This window comes from Salmo salar, chromosome ssa28 (genome assembly GCF_905237065.1).
Source record: "Salmo salar chromosome ssa28, Ssal_v3.1, whole genome shotgun sequence".
Lineage (NCBI taxonomy): Eukaryota > Metazoa > Chordata > Actinopteri > Salmoniformes > Salmonidae > Salmo > Salmo salar.
In genome coordinates, this window is record NC_059469.1 from 17,400,112 (window position 1) to 17,418,946 (window position 18,835).

Sequence of the window (18,835 nt, forward strand, 5' to 3'; positions counted from 1 at the left end):
TACATCTTCAATTTAAAAAAAACAATTATTATTTCACCTTTATTTAACCAGGTAAGCTAGTTGAGAACAAGTTCTCATTTACAACTGCAACCTGGCCAAGATAAAGCAAAGCAGTGCGACACAAATAACAACACAGAGATATACATGGAATAAACAAGCGTACAGTCAATAACACAATATAAAAAAAGAAAGTCTATATACAGTGTGAGCAAATGGCGTGAGGAGGTAAGCAATAGATAAGCCATAGTAGTGATAGTAATTACAAATTAGCAAATTAACACTGGAGTGATAGATGAGCAGATGGTGATGTGCAAGTAGAAATACTGGTGTGCAAAAGAGCAGAAAAGTAAATAAAAACAATATGGGGATGAGGTAGGTAGATTGGGTGGGCTATTTACAGATGGGCTATGTACAGGTGCAGCGATCGGTTAGCTGCTCAGGTAGCTGATGCCTAAAGTTAGTGAGGGAAATAAAAGTCTCCAGCTTCAGCAATTTTTGTAATTCATTCCAGTCATTGGCAGCAGAGAACTGGAAGGAAAGGCGGCCAAAGGAGGTGTTGGCTTTGGGGATGACCAGTGAGATATACCTGCTGGAGCGTGTGCTACCGGTGGGTGTTGTTATTGTGACCAGTGAGCTGAGATAAGGCGGAGCTTTACCTAGCATAGACTTATAGATGACCTGGAGCCAGTGGGTCTAGCAACGAATATGTAGCGAGGGCCAGCTCATTTTGTACAACTCATTTTGTACATAATGTTGCTGCTACCGTCTCTTATGACCGAAAATAGCTTCTGAACTGGGCGAAGAGGGATACTTTTTTAATGAGTCCGACACAAAGGATATACTACTTTGTCAAGACAAGGCCCAAATCCCCGTCATTAGAGTGAAGAAAATACAGAGGAAAAGGGGAAGGAGGGTGAGGTGCCTTGTCAGAAATTCGCAGACGAGTAGGTAATACTTTTCCCTCCGTATTATTGACCAACATGCAATCATTGGAAAATAAACTGGACAATCTACGATTAAGACTATCCTACCAACTGGACATTCAAAACTGTAATATCTTATGCTTCACTGAGACGTGGCTGAACGACGACACAGATAATATAGAGCTGGCTGGCTTCTCTGTGCATCGGCAGGACAGAGCAGTTTCGTCTGGTAAGATGAAGGGCATGGAAGTGTGTCTATTTGTCAATAACTCCTGGCGCGTGATGTCTGATATTAAAGAAGTCTCGAGGAATTGCTCGCCTGAGTTAGAATACCTCATTATAAGCTGTAGACCACACTATCTACGAAGAGAGTTCTCATCTATATTATTCTTAGCCGTCTATTTATCACCACAAACCGATGCTGGCACAAAGACCGCACTCAACTATTTGTATAAGGCCATAAGCAAACAAGAAAATGCTCATCCAGAAGCCACACTCCTAGTGGCCGGGGACTTTAATGCAGGAAAACTTACATCCGTTTTAGCTAATTTCTACCAGCATGTCACATGTGCAAACAGAAACACATACAAAGCTCTCCCTTGCCCTCCATTTGGCAAATATGACCATAATTCTATCCTCCTGATTCCTCCTTACAAGAAAAAACTAAAGCAGGAAGTACCAGTGACTTGCTCAATACGGAAGTGGTCAGATGACACGGATGCTATGCTACAGGACTGTTTTGCTAGCACAGCCTGGAATATGTTCCAGGATTCCTCCAGTGGCATTGAGGAGTATACCACCTCAGTCACCGGCTTCATCAATAAGTGCATCAAAGACGTCATCCCCACATTGACCGTACATACATTTCTCAACCAGAAGCCATGGATTACAGGCAACATCTGCACCAAGCTACAGGCTAGAGCTGCCTCTTTCAAGGAGAACGACACTAATCTGAACGGTTATAATAAATCTAGCCCTCAGACGAACCATCAAACAGGCAAAGCATCAATGCAGGACTAAGATTGAATCCTACTACATTGGCTCTAACGCTCGTCAGATGTGGCAGGGCTTGAAAAATATTACGGACTACAAAGGGAAACTCAGCCGCGAGCTTTCCAGTGATGCAAGCCTACCAGACGAGCTAAATACCTTCTATCCTCGCTTCGAGGCAAGCAACATTGAAGCATGCATGAGAGCACCAGCTATTCTGGACGACTGTGTGATCACACTCGCCGTGGCCGATGTGAGCAAGACCTTTAAACAGGTCAACATTCACAAAGCCGTAGTGCCAGACGCATTACCAGGACGTGTACTCAAAGAATGCGAGGACTAACTGGCAAGTGTCTTCACTGACATTTTCAACCTCTACTTGACCGAGTCTGTAATACGTACATGTTTCCAACAGACCACCATAGTCCCTGTGCCAAAGAACACGAAGGTAACCTTCCTAAATGATTACCGCCGCGTAGCACTCATGTCGGTAGCCATGAAGTACTTAAAATGCTGGTCATGGTTCAGATCAACACCATAATGCCGGAAACCCTAGACCCACTCCAATTCGCATACCACCCCAACAGATCCACTCAATCGCATTCCACACTGTCCTTTCACACCTGGACAAAAGGAACACCTATGTGAGAATGCTGTTCATTGATTACAGCTCAGCATTCAACACCATATTTCCCACAAAGCTCAGCACTAAGCTAAGGACCCTGGGACAAAACACCTCCCTCTGCAACTGGATCCTGATCTTCCAGACGGGCTGCCTCCAGGTGGTAAAGGTAGGCAACAACACATCTGCCACGCTGATCCTCAACACTGGGGCCCCTCAGGGGTGCGAGCTTATTCCCTTCTTGTACTCCCTGTTCACCCACGACTGCGTGGCCAAGCACGACTCCAACACCATCATTAAGTTTGCTGACGACACAACAGTGGTAGGCCTGATCACTGACAACGATGAGACAGCCTATAGCTAAGAGGTCAGAGACCTGGCAATGTGTGATGCCAGAACAAGAACCTCTCCCTCAATGTGAACAAGACAAAGGAGCTGATCATGGACTATAGGAAAAGGAGGGCCGAACAGGCCCCCATTAATATCGACGGGGCTGAAGTCGAGAGTTTCAAGTTCCTTGGTGTCCACATCACCAACAAACCATCATGGTCCAAACACACCAAGACTGTAATGAAGAGTGCATGACAACACCTTTTCCCCCTCAGGCACCTGAAAAGATTTGGCATGGGTCCCCAGATCCTCAAAAAGTTCTACAGCTGCACCATTGAGTGCATCCTGACCGGTTGCATCACCGCCTGGTATGGCAACTGCTCGGCATCTGACCGTAAGGCGCTACAGAGGGTAGTGCGTACGGCCCAGTACATCACTGGGGCCAAGCTTCCTGAAATCCAGGACCTATATAATAGGCGGTGTCAAAGGAAAGCCCATAAAATTGTCAGAGACTTCAGTCACCCTAGTCATAGACTGTTTTCTTTGCTATCGCATGGCAGGTACCGGAGCGGCAAGTCTAGGACCAAAAGGCTCCTTAACAGCTACTACCCCCAAGCCATAAGACTGCTGAACAATTAATTAAATGGCCACCTGAACTATTTACATTTGTTTTTACATTGCTGCTACTCACTGTTTATTATCTATGCATAGTCACTTTACAAATTACCTCGACTAACCAGTACTCCCACACATTGACTCGGTACCGGTACCCCCTGTATATAGCCTCATTATTGTTGTGTAATTTTCTTGTCACTTTTTTAATTATATTTTTTACTTTAGTATATTTAGTAAATATTTTCTTTATTATTTCTTGAACTGCATTGTTGGTTAAGGGCTTGTAAGTAAGCATTTCACGGTAAGGTCTACACCTGTTATATTCAGCGCATGTGACAATTCAAATTTGATTTGAAAACCTCCCTGCTCTTTGTTGTTGAATTTGATCTTGAAATTCACTGCTCGACTGACTTGTTAAGCACATTTCTACTCCTGAAGTTATTTTGGCTTGTCATAACAAAGGGTTTGAATAATTGACTCAAAACATTTCAGCTTTTCATTTTATATTAATTTGTAAACATTTATAAAAACATAAATCCACTTTGACGTTATGTGTTAGTGACAAAAAATTGAAATGTTTTCCATTTCAGATTCAGGCTGCAAAACAACTAAATGTGGAAAAAGTTAAGGGGTGTGAATAGTTTCTGGAGGCACTGTAGATGCACTGTAGAGAGAAACTGAGACAGATACAATTGTTTGTTGATTACATTTTTTTAAGGCAACTAGCTGCAATAGTGTTGTGAGTTTTCTCAACGTTTGGCAATATAACCTGTCTGGGCTAGGGGGCAGTATTTTCACGGCCGGATGAAAAACGTACCCAATTTAAACAGGTTACTACTCTGGCCCAGAAACTAGAGTATGCATATTATTAGTAGATTTGGATGGAAAACACTCTGCAGTTTCTAAAACTGTTTGAATGGTGTCTGTGAGTATAACAGAACTCATATGGCAGGCAAAAACCAGAGAAAAAGTCAACCAGGAAGTGGAGGATCAGAGAATTGTAGTTCTTCTTTCTAGTCCCTTTCGAAACTACAGTATCTGTGGGGTTACGTTGCACTTCCTAAGGCTTCCATTGGCTGTCAAAAGCCTTCAGAAAATTGTTTCAGCCTTCTCCTGTTACTGGGCAGATAATAGGAGCTCAGTTACTGAGTGGACTGCCTGTGGACAAAGGGATTGGATATGTGCTGTCACGTGAGGGCGCCGTTCCTTATTTTTCTCCTTGAATGAATACGCTATTGTCCGGTTGCAATTTTACGTTAAAAATACCATAAAGATTGATTTTAAACAGCGATTGACATGCTTCTAAGTACGGTAATGGAACATTTTGACATTTCGTCTCTGGTACCGCGCTCGCACGTTATGCCTTTGGATAGTGCTCTGTACGCACGAACCAAACAGAGGTATTTGGACATAAATATATATTATTTCAAACAAAACCAAAATTTATTGTGGAAGTAGCAGTCCTGGGAGTGCATTCTGACGAAGATCAGCAAAGGTAAGAGAATATTTCTAATACTAATTCTGAGTTTAGGTTGCCCCGAACTTATTCACGGTGAATAGCTCACCGTGATGGCTGAGCTATGTACTCAGAATATTGAAAAATTTGCTTTCTCCATAAAGCTATTTTAAAACCTGACAACGCGGTTGCATCCAGGAGTAGTCTATCTATAATTCTTTAAATAATTGTTATATATTTTGTCAACGTTTATGATGAGTATTTTTGTAAATTGATGTGCACATTCACCGGACGTTTTGGTGGGAATACATTTTCTGAACATCACACGCCAATGTAAAATGCTGTTTTTGGATATAAATATGAACTTTATCGAACAAAACATACATGTATTGTGTAACATAATGTCCTAGGAGTGTCATCTGATGAAGATCGTCAAAGGTTAGTGCTTCATTTAGCTGTGTTTTGGGTTTTATTGACACATGTCCTTGCTTGGAAAATGGGGGTGTGATTATTTTAGTCTATGTACTCTCCTAACATAATCTAATGTTTTGCTTTCGCTGTAAAGCCTTTCTGAAATCAGACAATGTGGTTACATCAAGGAGAAGTGTATATTTAAAATGGTGTAAAATAGTTGTATGTTTGAGAAAGTTGAATTATGACATTTTGTTGTTTTTGAATTTGCCGCCCTGATATTTCACTGGCTCTGTCCCACAGGCGTCCCACGTAGCCCATAGAAGATAACTGAACCGACATACATTCTCAAGTCAAATGTTACTGTATGTTCACTCAACTTTGAACACTGTACACAGAATTTTAGGTTGAGTGAACATACAATTCAAGTTGAGAATGTATTCTACATGATTTGCATATTACCCAGTGTAAAATTACATTATTTATGACAATACATTACATACTGTATATCATAAGGCCTTTCTTTGAGAGTTATACCCTAACGCAGAAGTCTAAAACTCCTGGTCTACAGGCCACATCAAGCCTGCTAGTCACATTATGCTGGCTTGCAAAGCAATGTGTAATTCCTATTGGAATCCAGCCAGAGTGAGGATATCCAACAATTGGTACTTTAAATCACCCACAACCTGCATTGAGAATGACTGCCAGGGAAGGATAGATTGATTATTGTGACTACCTAAATCATATAAACTGTAACTGCCATTTCAGTAACAGGTGCAGAAAATGCAAACTACTTACAGATTGGATTAGTAATTCATTTTTATTTTATTTATGTAGCATAATAATCAAAGAATCAATGTATGTGCAAAAACACATCTCTCTCTCTCTCGTCACCCTCTCTCTCTCTCGTCAACCTCTCTCTCTCTCATCACCTTGGAGATATGATACACCAACCCTTCTCAGATTTGTCCTCATCCTTCTCCCAATTTAAATGTGACCTTTTTATCCGCCTGCCACCTCAACGGTAAACTAGCTTGAGACATGAAAATAGGATGAACTCATGAAGGACATGTCAGTCTGTATGGGGCTGGTGTACAGTGTTTTCTGTTGGGGGCAGGGGCGGGCCTACAATTAGAGATGGGGCTGGGTGGTGACTCACTGCAGATCCAGAACACTTGATTTGACGTGCATCTGATGTATTTATAGTGCTCGCTCTTTCTCTCGCTCTGCAAATGCACCACTTGTAAAATAAGCCCTCAACATAAATAATACATTGCCTGAAGTTGCCTTTCCCTCAAAATAGGATGCAAGTACAGCATGCTAGTTCCCTGCATTCATAATTGTCCCCTGCTTTATTTTATATATTTTTATTTCTCTGTCCTGTGGTGATGAAGCAGTTTCCGCCATAAAATGTCACCCTTTTCCCTATTTGGTGCACTACTTTTGACAAGAACATTATTGGCGTAAGTCAAAAGTAGTGCACTTTATAGGGAATAGGGTTCCATTTGGGATGCACAACATCTCCCTTCATTAATAACTTACTCCCTGGTTGGGATGCCCTTGTCTCGACAAGGAGCTCTAAATGTGTACAAGTGGTTAGGAGGGCAGGCAGGCAGGCACTCATCTCTGCTGCTCAATGAGCCCAGGCCCGTTCTGTCCTGTCCTCCTTCTTAAGGAGGTACTTATTTATGCAGGGTGATAAAAAGTACATAAAATAAAAAGCAAGACAGGGGAGTAGGGAGGGACTAGTGTAGCCTGGGCCAGGGTGTTGTCATTGTGGGTAAAATGACCTAAATCCATTAGAAACCGGGTAGTTTGTGTCCTACACACAACAAAAGTATATAGTCACATTCAGATTCCCTTTCATGTTTTCAACAGCCTGACTCCCACTATTACAACCCACCAGGACTAGGGGTCACTCTCTCTAAAGCTCTCTCTCAACACTCCCTAGCTGGCACTGCCACCAACCTGGTCTCAGAGCCTTTTGTATTCTTATGTATATCCGTGACACTCCATTTAGTATGATATGTTGCGTTTGTTATGGTTACATAAGACAGATGGTTACTTAAAAATAAGACAAAAACAAAAGGAGGGTTGTTGCGAGTTCGAATCTCATCACGGATAATTTTAGCTAATTAGCAACTTTTCAACTACTTGCTACTTTTTAGCTACTTTGAAACTATTTAGCATGTTAGCTAATCCTTCCCCTAACCTTATCCCTTTTAGCTAATCTGTCACCTAACCCTAACCTTAACCCTTATAGCTAACCCTTCCCCTAACCCTTAACCTAATCTTAACCCTTTAACCTAATTCCTAAATGTATCCCTAACCCTAACCACTACCCTAGCTAACATTAGCCACCTAGCTAAAATTCATAATATATCATATGTTTTGCTAATTTGTAACATATTGTTCATTTAGCAAATGTGTAACATATTGTACACTTGCGAATTCGTAACATATAATACAAATTGTAATTCGGAACATATCACATGAAATGGGTGAAGGACATCCACAAATTAATACATGCCATACAAAAAGTAACATATCATACTAAACAGAGTGTCTCGGATTTACGTACAGAGCAATACGAAATGCTCTGAGACCAGGTTTCTGCCACCAACCCCCTACTTTTCCAACTCTGCTGCTCCCCAATCACACGCACATGCACACGGTGAAGGGCAACATGCACACATGCACATATACACACACACAAACTATGGAGGGTGAAGGAGTGAGGGCCGGGCAGCTCCATGTGGGGTGGTGGTGAGGGGCCATTTCCTGCTTTAATCGCCCCATAACGATAACATCTGGTTCTGAGCTACTAATCAAGGAGAGAGGTGGGTAGGGGTCTGGCACTTGACAATAAAGATCTAGCTAGCACACACACACACACACACACACACACACACACACACACACACACACACACACACACACACACACACACACACACACACACACACACACACACACACACACACACACACACACACACACACACACTTTTATAAAGAAGTATCTAGTATCGTCCATTTGGCAAAAGTGTCTCTCTATTTGTATCTATCTGCCATCACCATCATTCCTCTGAGGCCCCAGCTTGTTTTTCTCATTCACAGTGTCTGTGTGACACAACATGGGTCCCATACCATCTGTTGCTGTGTGTCAGCCTGCTCAGTGACCTATTGAGAAACATGGAAACTGTTAACCCCCCATGGACCCATATGTAGTGTTCAACTTCTAGTTCAAGTTTATTTTCCATATAATAAATACTGTACATTGCAGGGTTGGGGTCAATTCCATTTAAATTCCATCTAAATTCCAGTCAATTCAGGAACTACAGTGAAATTCCAATTCCAATTCTCTTCAATGCTATTTGATGACCAAAATTTGAATTTGGTTTACTTTTTGAATTTACTGGAATTTAAATGGAATTGACCCCAACCCTGGTACATAGGACATCCTTCTCACCAGACATTAGTTTAACACTTGTTTTATATGACAAAAAAACTGTCTCTCACCCGCAGGTAACCCTGGTGGTCTTTTAACCGTGTAAAAGGAAAACTGATGTTCAGTTTTAGTTGTATGGACTCAGTCTTATACTTCACACAGCTTCATGGGAATTTCTATCTGTAAAGCAAGTACTGTATTTTATTTTTAAATCATTATTTCACTTCCATTGATCACCCCATCTTCTCTAACTGCATCTTAACCCTGAGATCATATGTTGTTGGTTCAAGGAAACGAGAGGCATATTGTGCTAATATTGATTGAGTAAACATATGCCACTAAAAAGACAAGGACGGGGGCCTTTAGATGGGCAACACCATTAGTGGGGGGTCTCTGTCTGTCAGAACTCCCATACTGTGGAATATAAAAGAGGCCCTGTGTGTCCCCAGGTGCTCTCATTTGTTGACTTCTGTAACCGTCAAAGCCTTGGTTTCATGCATGTTAACATCTGAAGCCTCCTCCCTAAGTTTGTTTTACTCACTGCTTTAGAACACTCCGCCAACCCTGATGACCTTGCCGTGTCTGAGTCCTGGCTTAGGAAGGCCACCAAAAATTCTGAGATTTCCATCCCCAACTACAATATTTTACGTCAAGAGCTGCCAAAGGGGGAGGAGTTGCAATCTACTGCAGAGATAGCCTGCAAAGTTCTGTCATACTTTACAGGTCTATGCCCAAACAGTTCTCCAGAAATAAGTCTCTCACTGTTGCTGCCTGTTATTGACCCCCCTCAGCTCAGAGCTGTGCCCTGGACACCATATGTGAATTGATTGCCCCCTATCTTCAGAGTTCGTCCCTTTATGTGACCTAAACTGGGATATGCTTAACACCCCGGCCGTCCTACAGTCTAAGCTAGATGCCCTCAATCTCACACAAATCATCAAGGAACCCACCAGGTACAACCCTAAATCCGTAAACATGGGCACCCACATCAATATTATACTGACCAACTTGCCCTCCAAATACACCTCTGCTGTTTTCAATCCGGATCTCAGCGATCACTGCCTCATTGCCTGCATCCGTTATGGGTCCGCGGTCAAACGACCACACCTCATCACTGTCAAACACTCCCTGAAACACTTCTGCGAGCAGGCCTTTCTAATCGACCTGGCCCGGGTATCCTGGAAGGATATTGACCTCATCCCGTCAGTAGAGGATGCCTGGTTGTTCTTTAAAAGTAATTTCCTCACCATCTTAAATAAGCATGCCCCTTTCAAAAAATTTAGAACTAAGAACAGATATAGGTTCACTCCATACCTGACTGCCCTCGAGCAGCACAAAAACATCCTGTGGCGTACTGCACTAGCATCGAATAGTCCCCGCGATACGCACCTTTTCAGGGAAGTCAGGAACCAATACACACAGTCAGTTAGGAAAGAAAAGGCTAGCTTTTTCAAACAGAAATGTGCATCCTGTAGGTCTAACTCCCAAAAGTTCTAGGACACTGTAAAGTCCATGGAGAATAAGATCACCTCTGTCACCACCGATAAATCCACGATGATCGAAAATTTCAATAAGCATTTCTCTACGGCTGGCCAACAGCTCTGCACCCCCCACAGCTACTTGCCCAAGCCTCCCCAGCTTCTCCTTCACCCAAATCCAGATATTGTGTTACTGACTCTACTTTTGTTTATTCCATGTGTAACTCTGTGTTGTTGTTTTTTGTTGCACTGCTTTGCTTTATCTTGGTCAGGTTGCAGTTGTAAATGAGAACTTGTTCTCAACTGGCCTACCTGGTTAAATAAAGGTGAAATAAAAATGTATAAATGTATAAATAATGTATAAATAAAAGGTCTAGATCAGTGCCGGAACATCAGTTAGTCTGCTTAGAGCTAGTTCAACTGTTGGTGATGTTTGATGAGCTATTCAACTGTACAATTACAGCATTTTTTTTAAATTATTGTTTATCTCACAACACTGGCTTTAATGGATGGCTCCATCACAAACATCAGAAACACAAAATTCGTTATCCATCCGGCTTGAAGGGTGGCCATACAATATATGCCCCATCCCTTCTAACCATCCAACTTGATTTATCGCTGTCCAACCCAGCTCACAAGCTATTCATTTAATAGTGTGGCTACTGAACAATCCAATAATACCATGACCCCTCCAATATTCCTCTATAACACTGCAACATCCACTCAGTCTGCGTCCCAAGTGGCACAATACTTTTTTAACAGGACCCATAGGGCTCTGTTCAAAAGTCTCACACCCTGATCTGTTTCACCTGTGTTGTGCTGGTCTCCACTCCCCTCCAGGTGTTTCCCATTTTCTTCATTATCCCCTGTGCATTTAAAGCTGTGTTTACTGTTTGTCTGTTGCCAGTTCGTCTTGTCTCGTCAAGCCTACCGGCGGTTTTCCCATACACCTGTTTTTCCTCTCTAGTCCCTGTTTTCTAGTTTTCCTGGTTTTGACCATTCTGCCTGCTGTTCTGTACCTTGTGACACTGCCCTGGATTGCTGGCTTCTGCCTGCCCTGAGCCTGCCTGCCGTTCTGTACCTTTCGGACTCCGCTCTTTATTACTGACCTCTGCTTGACCTGTCGTTTGCCTGCCCCGTGTTGTTGTAATACACTTTTGTTACTTTGAACTGTCTGCATCTGGGTCTTATCCTGAGGTCGGATAAAAATCTAATCAAATCAAATGTATTTATATAGCCCTTCTTACATCAGCTGATATCTCAAAGTGCTGTACAGAAACCCAGCCTAAAACACCAAACAGCAAGTAATGCAGGTGTAGAAGCACGGTGGCTAGGAAAAACTCCCTAGAAAGGCCAAAACCTAGGAAGAAACCTAGAGAGGAACCCGGCTATGAGGGGTGGCCAGTCCTCTTCTGGCTGTGCCGGGTGGAGATTGTAACAGAACATGGCCAAGATGTTCAAATGTTCATAAATGACCAGCATGGTCAAATAATAATAATCACAGTAGTTGTCGAGGGTGCAACAAGTCAGCACCTCAAGAGTAAATGTCAGTTGGCTTTTCATAGCCGATCATTGAGAGTATCTCTACCGTTCCTGCTATCAGCAGCGGCCTGGATTCGAACCAGGGAGTCTGTGGTGACACCTCTAGCACTGAGATGCAGTGCCTTAGACTGCTGCACCACTCGGGGGCCCATGTTGTCTGGGACGGAAGTAGTTTGTACTGCAGAGAAGGGGACAGAGGGAGAGATGGAGGAAGATAGGGAGGGATGACGAGAGAGAGGGAAAGAGAGAGAGAGAGAGAGAGAGAGAGAGAGAGAGAGAGAGAGAGAGAGAGAGAGAGATGGACATATTCATGGTGACATTTCACTGAAGCCTTCCATCATTCAGCTCTCAGGCTGTCACCAAGCATGACAGAACACATCACAGATACATTTGTAACCTTCTATGACAGCCTTATGACAAATGGCTGTCAGTAAGAAGCAGCGAGTGATTAGCGCTAGCAGCATAAGAAGACAGTGGACCCTATAGGGTCAAAAGTAATGCAGTATAAAGGGAACAGGGAGTCTGACGGGAACAAGAAGAAGAAGAAGAGAGGAGCAGTTCCTGACCTTTGGTGGGAGAGGAGAGGGATAAGTGATGTCAAATGACTGACATGAGAGTGACATGTCAAAGAGTGCAACGTTAGATTCGATGTGTTGGGAGCGAGAAGGGTGAAAACGTCACAGGAAAAAAAAAATGTTGGAATTGCATTCTGTACCTTTGAGCATTTTTCTCTACAACAAGACCATTTGGGAGAAAAACTGTATACACAGGTGGTCAGAATGAAAGTATTATGCCTCAAGAAGATGTGTAGGTTATGATGAGGTTTTGCCTCACATTTCAATACCTCAAATAGAGTCCATACAATACAGTAGTCTACTACTTCTGTGAATTCATACCCCACTCTTTTATTTTTGCTACAACTTTTTGGGCCAATGCACTAGGGATAATTTGTTTAGCTCTCTCTTCTGTATGCACAGACATTCTCCCTTAAGACCCAAAACATTCACGTCGTCCATATTGATTAGCCTACACCAGATGCCTTTTGGGGATGCAAGCAATTGTTGAAAATTCAACCGCGGCTGCTTTCTAATGGAAAAGGAGGGCAAAGCATGTTTAATCCATACACATGCTTTGAATGATTTATTAACACTTATTTGGGTATGGAACCAATTTGTTTCATTACATGGTTTTGTTTATTTATTGAGCAGTGTGAACTATGTTAAAAATTAATTGGCAAATAATTGCTAACATAGCAAGACTTCATGCAGCAATGCTTGGTGAAATATTGCTTTACAAAGTGATCCAGAATGACCCCCTGTGTGAGGAGAAATGCTCCCAGCAGAATCAGCCTTTATTAAAAAGCTCTTACATAGCTAATGGAAGATATTATACATACCACCGATTGATGTTTAATTAAACTGATTTGATGTTTTATATTCACTGTGAAGAGGGAGAATTTAATTACAAATGGCAAGATGATGTTGGTTTGGATGGATGCTTGGTTAATTGCATTTTAGCTGTTTTGTTGTCATCTGTCTTCCTTATTCCTCAATTTCACTCCTCCTGAGTTTCATTCTGTAGTTTTCAGCCATAGCTCTCTCAATTCAATTCAAATGGGCTTCATAGGCATGGGAAACATACGTTAACATTGCCAAGGCAAGTGAAATAAACAATCACAAATTAACAGTTAAGTACCTTAATGTGATAGTTCAATTCAAGTGGTCAAAATGCCGAAATAAAATAGCTTACTAGCAAAGAGCAATTTCTTAAGCAAGAATTTTGCTAGGACTGTCTGGGAGTTGTCTGAGTGAGGAGGGAAAAACTGAAAACTAGCTGTTATTGTCACAAAGGTTTGGAACTCTTTCTTATTGGTCTATTAACTAATTGGTGATATCACCAGGCAGTCCAAAACTCCATCCCACCCTAACAGTCTGAAATATCAGGTGGTCTTTTCAAAAAGCTCTTACACTTAAAGAACATTATCATCACGTCCACAATTTCACAGTATTATTCCAACCTCAGTGTAGAAATATATATAAAACACAGGAAAATCACATTTTTGACTGCACTGGGCTTGAACATTAAAGCGGCAATCAATAGTTGAAACAATAAAAAAGTGCTTCAGTAAAAAGCTGAGGAATAGGGCTGGAGAAATGTAACCACTCAAATTCATAGACAAAACTGAGGATGCAAGGACTGACCATCCATGATATCAAATTATAGTTTTAACCATGTTGTGAGACTATATAGTAATTGTTTACATTTACTTTGTTTACAAACATTTGGGTTGTGATGGAGTACGAAAGTTGAACTAAGCTCATTTAACTTATTTGAGGCATTTATAAGTTCTATTCTTCAAGAATCAATGGGTACATATCCTTCATTTATACGTCCAAAAATGAATGGTTTCCCTTTTCTTATCGCAACAGGTAACACATTTTTCTGCGATGATTGCACACTGCGATATGGGAGCTTGTCAATAGTTGATTTATTTTCAATTTATGTTTCAAAATACGTGTCTCTTATATGTCAAACATTTGGCAGGTTTAAAGTGCAGCTTAGTTTCCACCTCATTTTGTGGGCAGTTGGCACATAGCCTGTCTTCTCTGGAGACCCAGGTCTGCCTATGGCGGCCTCTCTCAACAGCATGGCTGTGCTCACTGAATCTGTACACTGTCCATTCTTTCCTCCGTTTTCTATCAGTCACAGCAGTCAGATAGTCTGCCACGTGTACTGTCTGTTTATGGCCAAATGCTGTCTTGAGGATTTGTTGGGTAGGTAGTGGTTTGTGAACTTAGCCTCATGACTAGCTGGATGAGGGGAGTGTCTTTATACATAGATTTGATCAAACATTATGTTGGTTCACATGGGTGTCAATAAGGGAGTTCAGTGTGTAAATATGATCAGATGTGCGGTCATTTGGTAAGAATCCAATTTGGCTTTTGGTAAGGACACTCTGTCCAATAAGGAAGTCTAAGAGTCTTAAATTAATAATACTACAAAGTACCTTCGCCAGGTTACTGTTCACATAGATGCCTCTGTAATGTTGGGGTCAAATGTATCTCCACTCTGTAAGGTTGAGTCCTTCATTCCAAATCTCAGGGAAATAGCCTACACGTAGTGTTAGATTTAAACATTTTAAGAAAGCCAATTGGTATTTTTCCAGATATTTTTTGGCTTTGATGGAATGAATTGTTGTCTTCATTCCTGTTCAGTGATGGGGAAATCAAGTGGATTTTGGTTATCCTTTATGATCAATTCCAATTTCTGCAAATTGGTGCTGTTGCAAATAATGTTCTAAAATGATTATTCCATATTATCTCAATTTTGGATCCTCAATTCTGGGTTTTTTGTTTGTTTGTTAACCCGTGTAGGTCTAAGTCCTTAGATCGCAACATCTACTTAGCTAACTTATGTGTCACACCCTGTTTCACCTGTCCTCGTTCTTGTCTCCACCCCCTCCAGGTGTCGCTTGTTTTCCCCACTGTATTTATCCCTGTGTTTCCTGTCTCTCTGTGCTAGTTCATCTTGTATGTTAGTCAAGTCAACCAGTGTATTATTCTTGTACTCTTTTTTTTCACTATTTTCTTCTTGATAGTCCTCCTGGTTTTGACCCCTGCCTGACTCAAATCAAATCTTTCCAGCCTGCCTGATCATTCTGCCTGCCCTGCAGTACCTTTTGGACTTTCAACTGGTTTTGACCCTTTTGCCTGTCCACGACCATTCTCTTGCCTTCCCCTATTGGATGAATAAATATTGTAAGACTCCATCTGCCTTCTGTGTCTGCATCTTGGTCTCGCCTTGTGTCATGATAATATGAACAGTGGCGGCAGCTGACTGACTGAATACCCGGGGCACGAGGTGGTTGGAATTGTCAACAAAGCAACATGAGAGAAATATGATGCCAAGTTTTCAAACTACAGGTATTTTCTTGGAGAAGATATATTAAGCAAACTTTGCATTTAAAATACAGCATAAAACAAAATAACAACACTTACGAAGACCGTGAGGACGTAGCGCCCAAACACACTATCAATCAATATCCCACAAAACACAGGTGGGGAAATAGCTACCTAAATATGATCCCCAATCAGAGGCAACGATAAACAGCTGCCTCTAATTAGGAACCATATTAGCACCAACATAGAAATAGACATACTAGATCACCCCCTAGTCACGCCCTGACCTACTACACCATAGAGAACAAAGGGCTCGCTATGGTCAGGGCGTGACATAGTAATTGAACAGCTTGTTTAGAACAATATATTTTTGAAACATGAAAATGTACAAATTAACAACACTTTTATGACCATTTAAAACATAAATCATGAATTATACAGTACTAGTCTAAAGTTTGGACACTCCTACTAATTTCAGGGTTATTCTTTATTTTTACTATTTTCTACATTGTAGAATATTAGTGAAGACATCAAACCTATGAAAGAACACATGGAATCATGTAGTAACCAAAAAAAGTGTTAAACAAATAAATTCTTCAAAGTAGCCACTCTTTGCCTCGATGACAGCTTTGCACACTCTTGGCATTCTCTCAACCAGCTTCATGAGGTAGTCCCCTGGAATGCATTTCAATTAATAGGTGTGCCCTGTTAAAGTTAATTTGTGGAATTTCTTTCCTTCTGAATGTGTTTGAGCAAGTGCAGTTGCAAAAACCATCAAGCGCTATGAAGAAACTGGCTCTCATGAGGACCGCCACAGGAAAGGAAGACCCAGAGTTACCTCTGCTGCAGAAGGTAAGTTCATTAGAGTTACCAGCCTCAGAAATTGCAGCCCAAATAAATGCTTCACAGAGTTCAAGTAACAGGAACATCACAACATCAACTGTTCAGAGGAGACTGCGTGAATCAGGCCTTCATGGTCGAATTGCTGCAAAGAAACCACTACTAAAGGACACCAATAAGAAGAGACTTGCTTGGGCCAAGAAACGCAAGCAATGGACATTAGACTGGTGAAAATCTGTTCTTTGGTCTGATGAGTCCAAATTTGAGATTTTTCGTTCCTACAGCCGTGTCTTTGTGAAACGCAGAGTAGATGACCGGATGATCTCCGCATGTGTAGTTCCCACCATGAGGCATGGAGGAGGAGGTGTGACGGTGTGGCGGTGCTTTGCTGGTGACACTGTCTGTGATTTATTTAGAATTTAAGGTACATTTAACCAGCATGGCTACCACAGTATTCTGCAGCGATCCCATCTGGTTTGCGCTTAGTGGAACTATCATTTGTTTTTCAACAGGACAGTGACCTATAACACAACTCCAGGCTGTGTAAGGGCTATTTGACCAAGAATGAGAGTGATGGAGTGCTGGATCAGATGACCTGGCCTCCACAATCACTCGACCTCAACCCAATTGAGATGGTTTGGGATGAGTTGGACCGCATAGTGAAGGAAAAGCAGCCAATGAGTGCTCAGCATATGTGGGAACTCCAAGACTGTTGAAAAAGTATTCCAGATGAAGCTGGTTGAGAGAATGCCTAGAGTGTGCAAAGCTGTCAAAATATAAAATATATTTTGATTTGTTTAACATTTTTTTTTGGTTGCTACATGATTCCATATGTGTTATTTCATTGTTTTGATGTCTTCACTATTATTCTACAATGTAGAAAATAGTAAAAATAAAGAAAAACACTTTTGACTGGTACTGTATATTGTTACATTTAGTTCCACACTGCCTCTGGAAGCAAAGCACAAGAACTGTTCATGGCAAGTTTCATGAAATGGGTTTCCATGGATGAGCAGCCGAACACAAGCCTAAGATCACCATGCGCAATGCCAACTGTCAGTTGGAGTGGTGAAAGCTCTGGAGCTTTTTGAATCACTCTTCACCATCTGGCAGCCTGACGGACTAATCTAGGTTTGGCGGATGCTAGGTGAATACTACCTGCCCCAATGCATAGTGCCAACTAACGTTTGATGGAGAAGGAATAATGGTCTGGGGCTGTTTTTCATAGTTTTGTGCTAGGCCCCTTAGTTCCAGTTAAAGGAAATCTTAACGCTACAGTATACAATGTCATTCTGGACAATTATGTGCTTCCAACTTTGTGGCAACAGTTTGGGGAAGGCCCTTTCCTGTTTCAGCATGACAATGCGCTGGTGCACAAAGCGAGGTCCATACAGAAATGGTTGGTCGAGATTGGTGTGGAAGAACTTGACTGGCCTGCACAGAGTCCTGACCTCAACCCTATCGAACACCTTTGGGATGAATTGGAACACTGCGAGCCAGACCTAATCGCCCAACATTAGTCCCCGACCTCACTAATGCTCTTGCTAATGAATGGAAGCAAGTCCCTGCAGCAATGTTCCAACATCTAGTGAAAAGCCTTCCCAGAAGAGTGCAGGCTGTTATAGCAGCAAAGGGGGGGAACAACTCCATGTTAATGCCTATGATTTTGGAATGAGATGTTCGACAAGCACGTGTCCACATACTTTTGCTTATGTAGTGTATAAAAAAATGTAGAACCATGCTTGTTCACGTAATTTTATCCGCTTTCGATATTGGTGACATGTTAGTTTGAAGCTCCAATGGTTTGGTCTGGACAGTCGGATTTGTGAGAAGACCTCCTTGAAATGAGGATGTCCACGACAGAGAGTTCAGACGACTGCCGCAAAGCTTGTGGATGTCATAGAACCGAACAACGCTGTCATGTTCTTGAGAGTCTCATCTTTTGAAGGTGGGGACATATTAGTTTGAAGCTCACACGGTTTGGGTTCTACAGACAATTTCATGACGATGTTGTTGTCCGGATCCTCTCATGTTAGAAAAATACTGCTTTCACAAGCCCTATGTTAAGGAATAGGTGCAAACATGATATCCTCAGAAAGAGGGGATTGAGCTGCAGCCACTAGAAGAAACGGTCAGTTTCTAGCATAAACACATGGGGAGCTATTCAATATTTAAAATGATGTCACCATGTGATGCAGGGGTGCATCAATTGACTAAATTCCAATGGTGAAATCAAATCACATGTGCCGAATACAACTGGTGTAGACTTTACAGTGAAA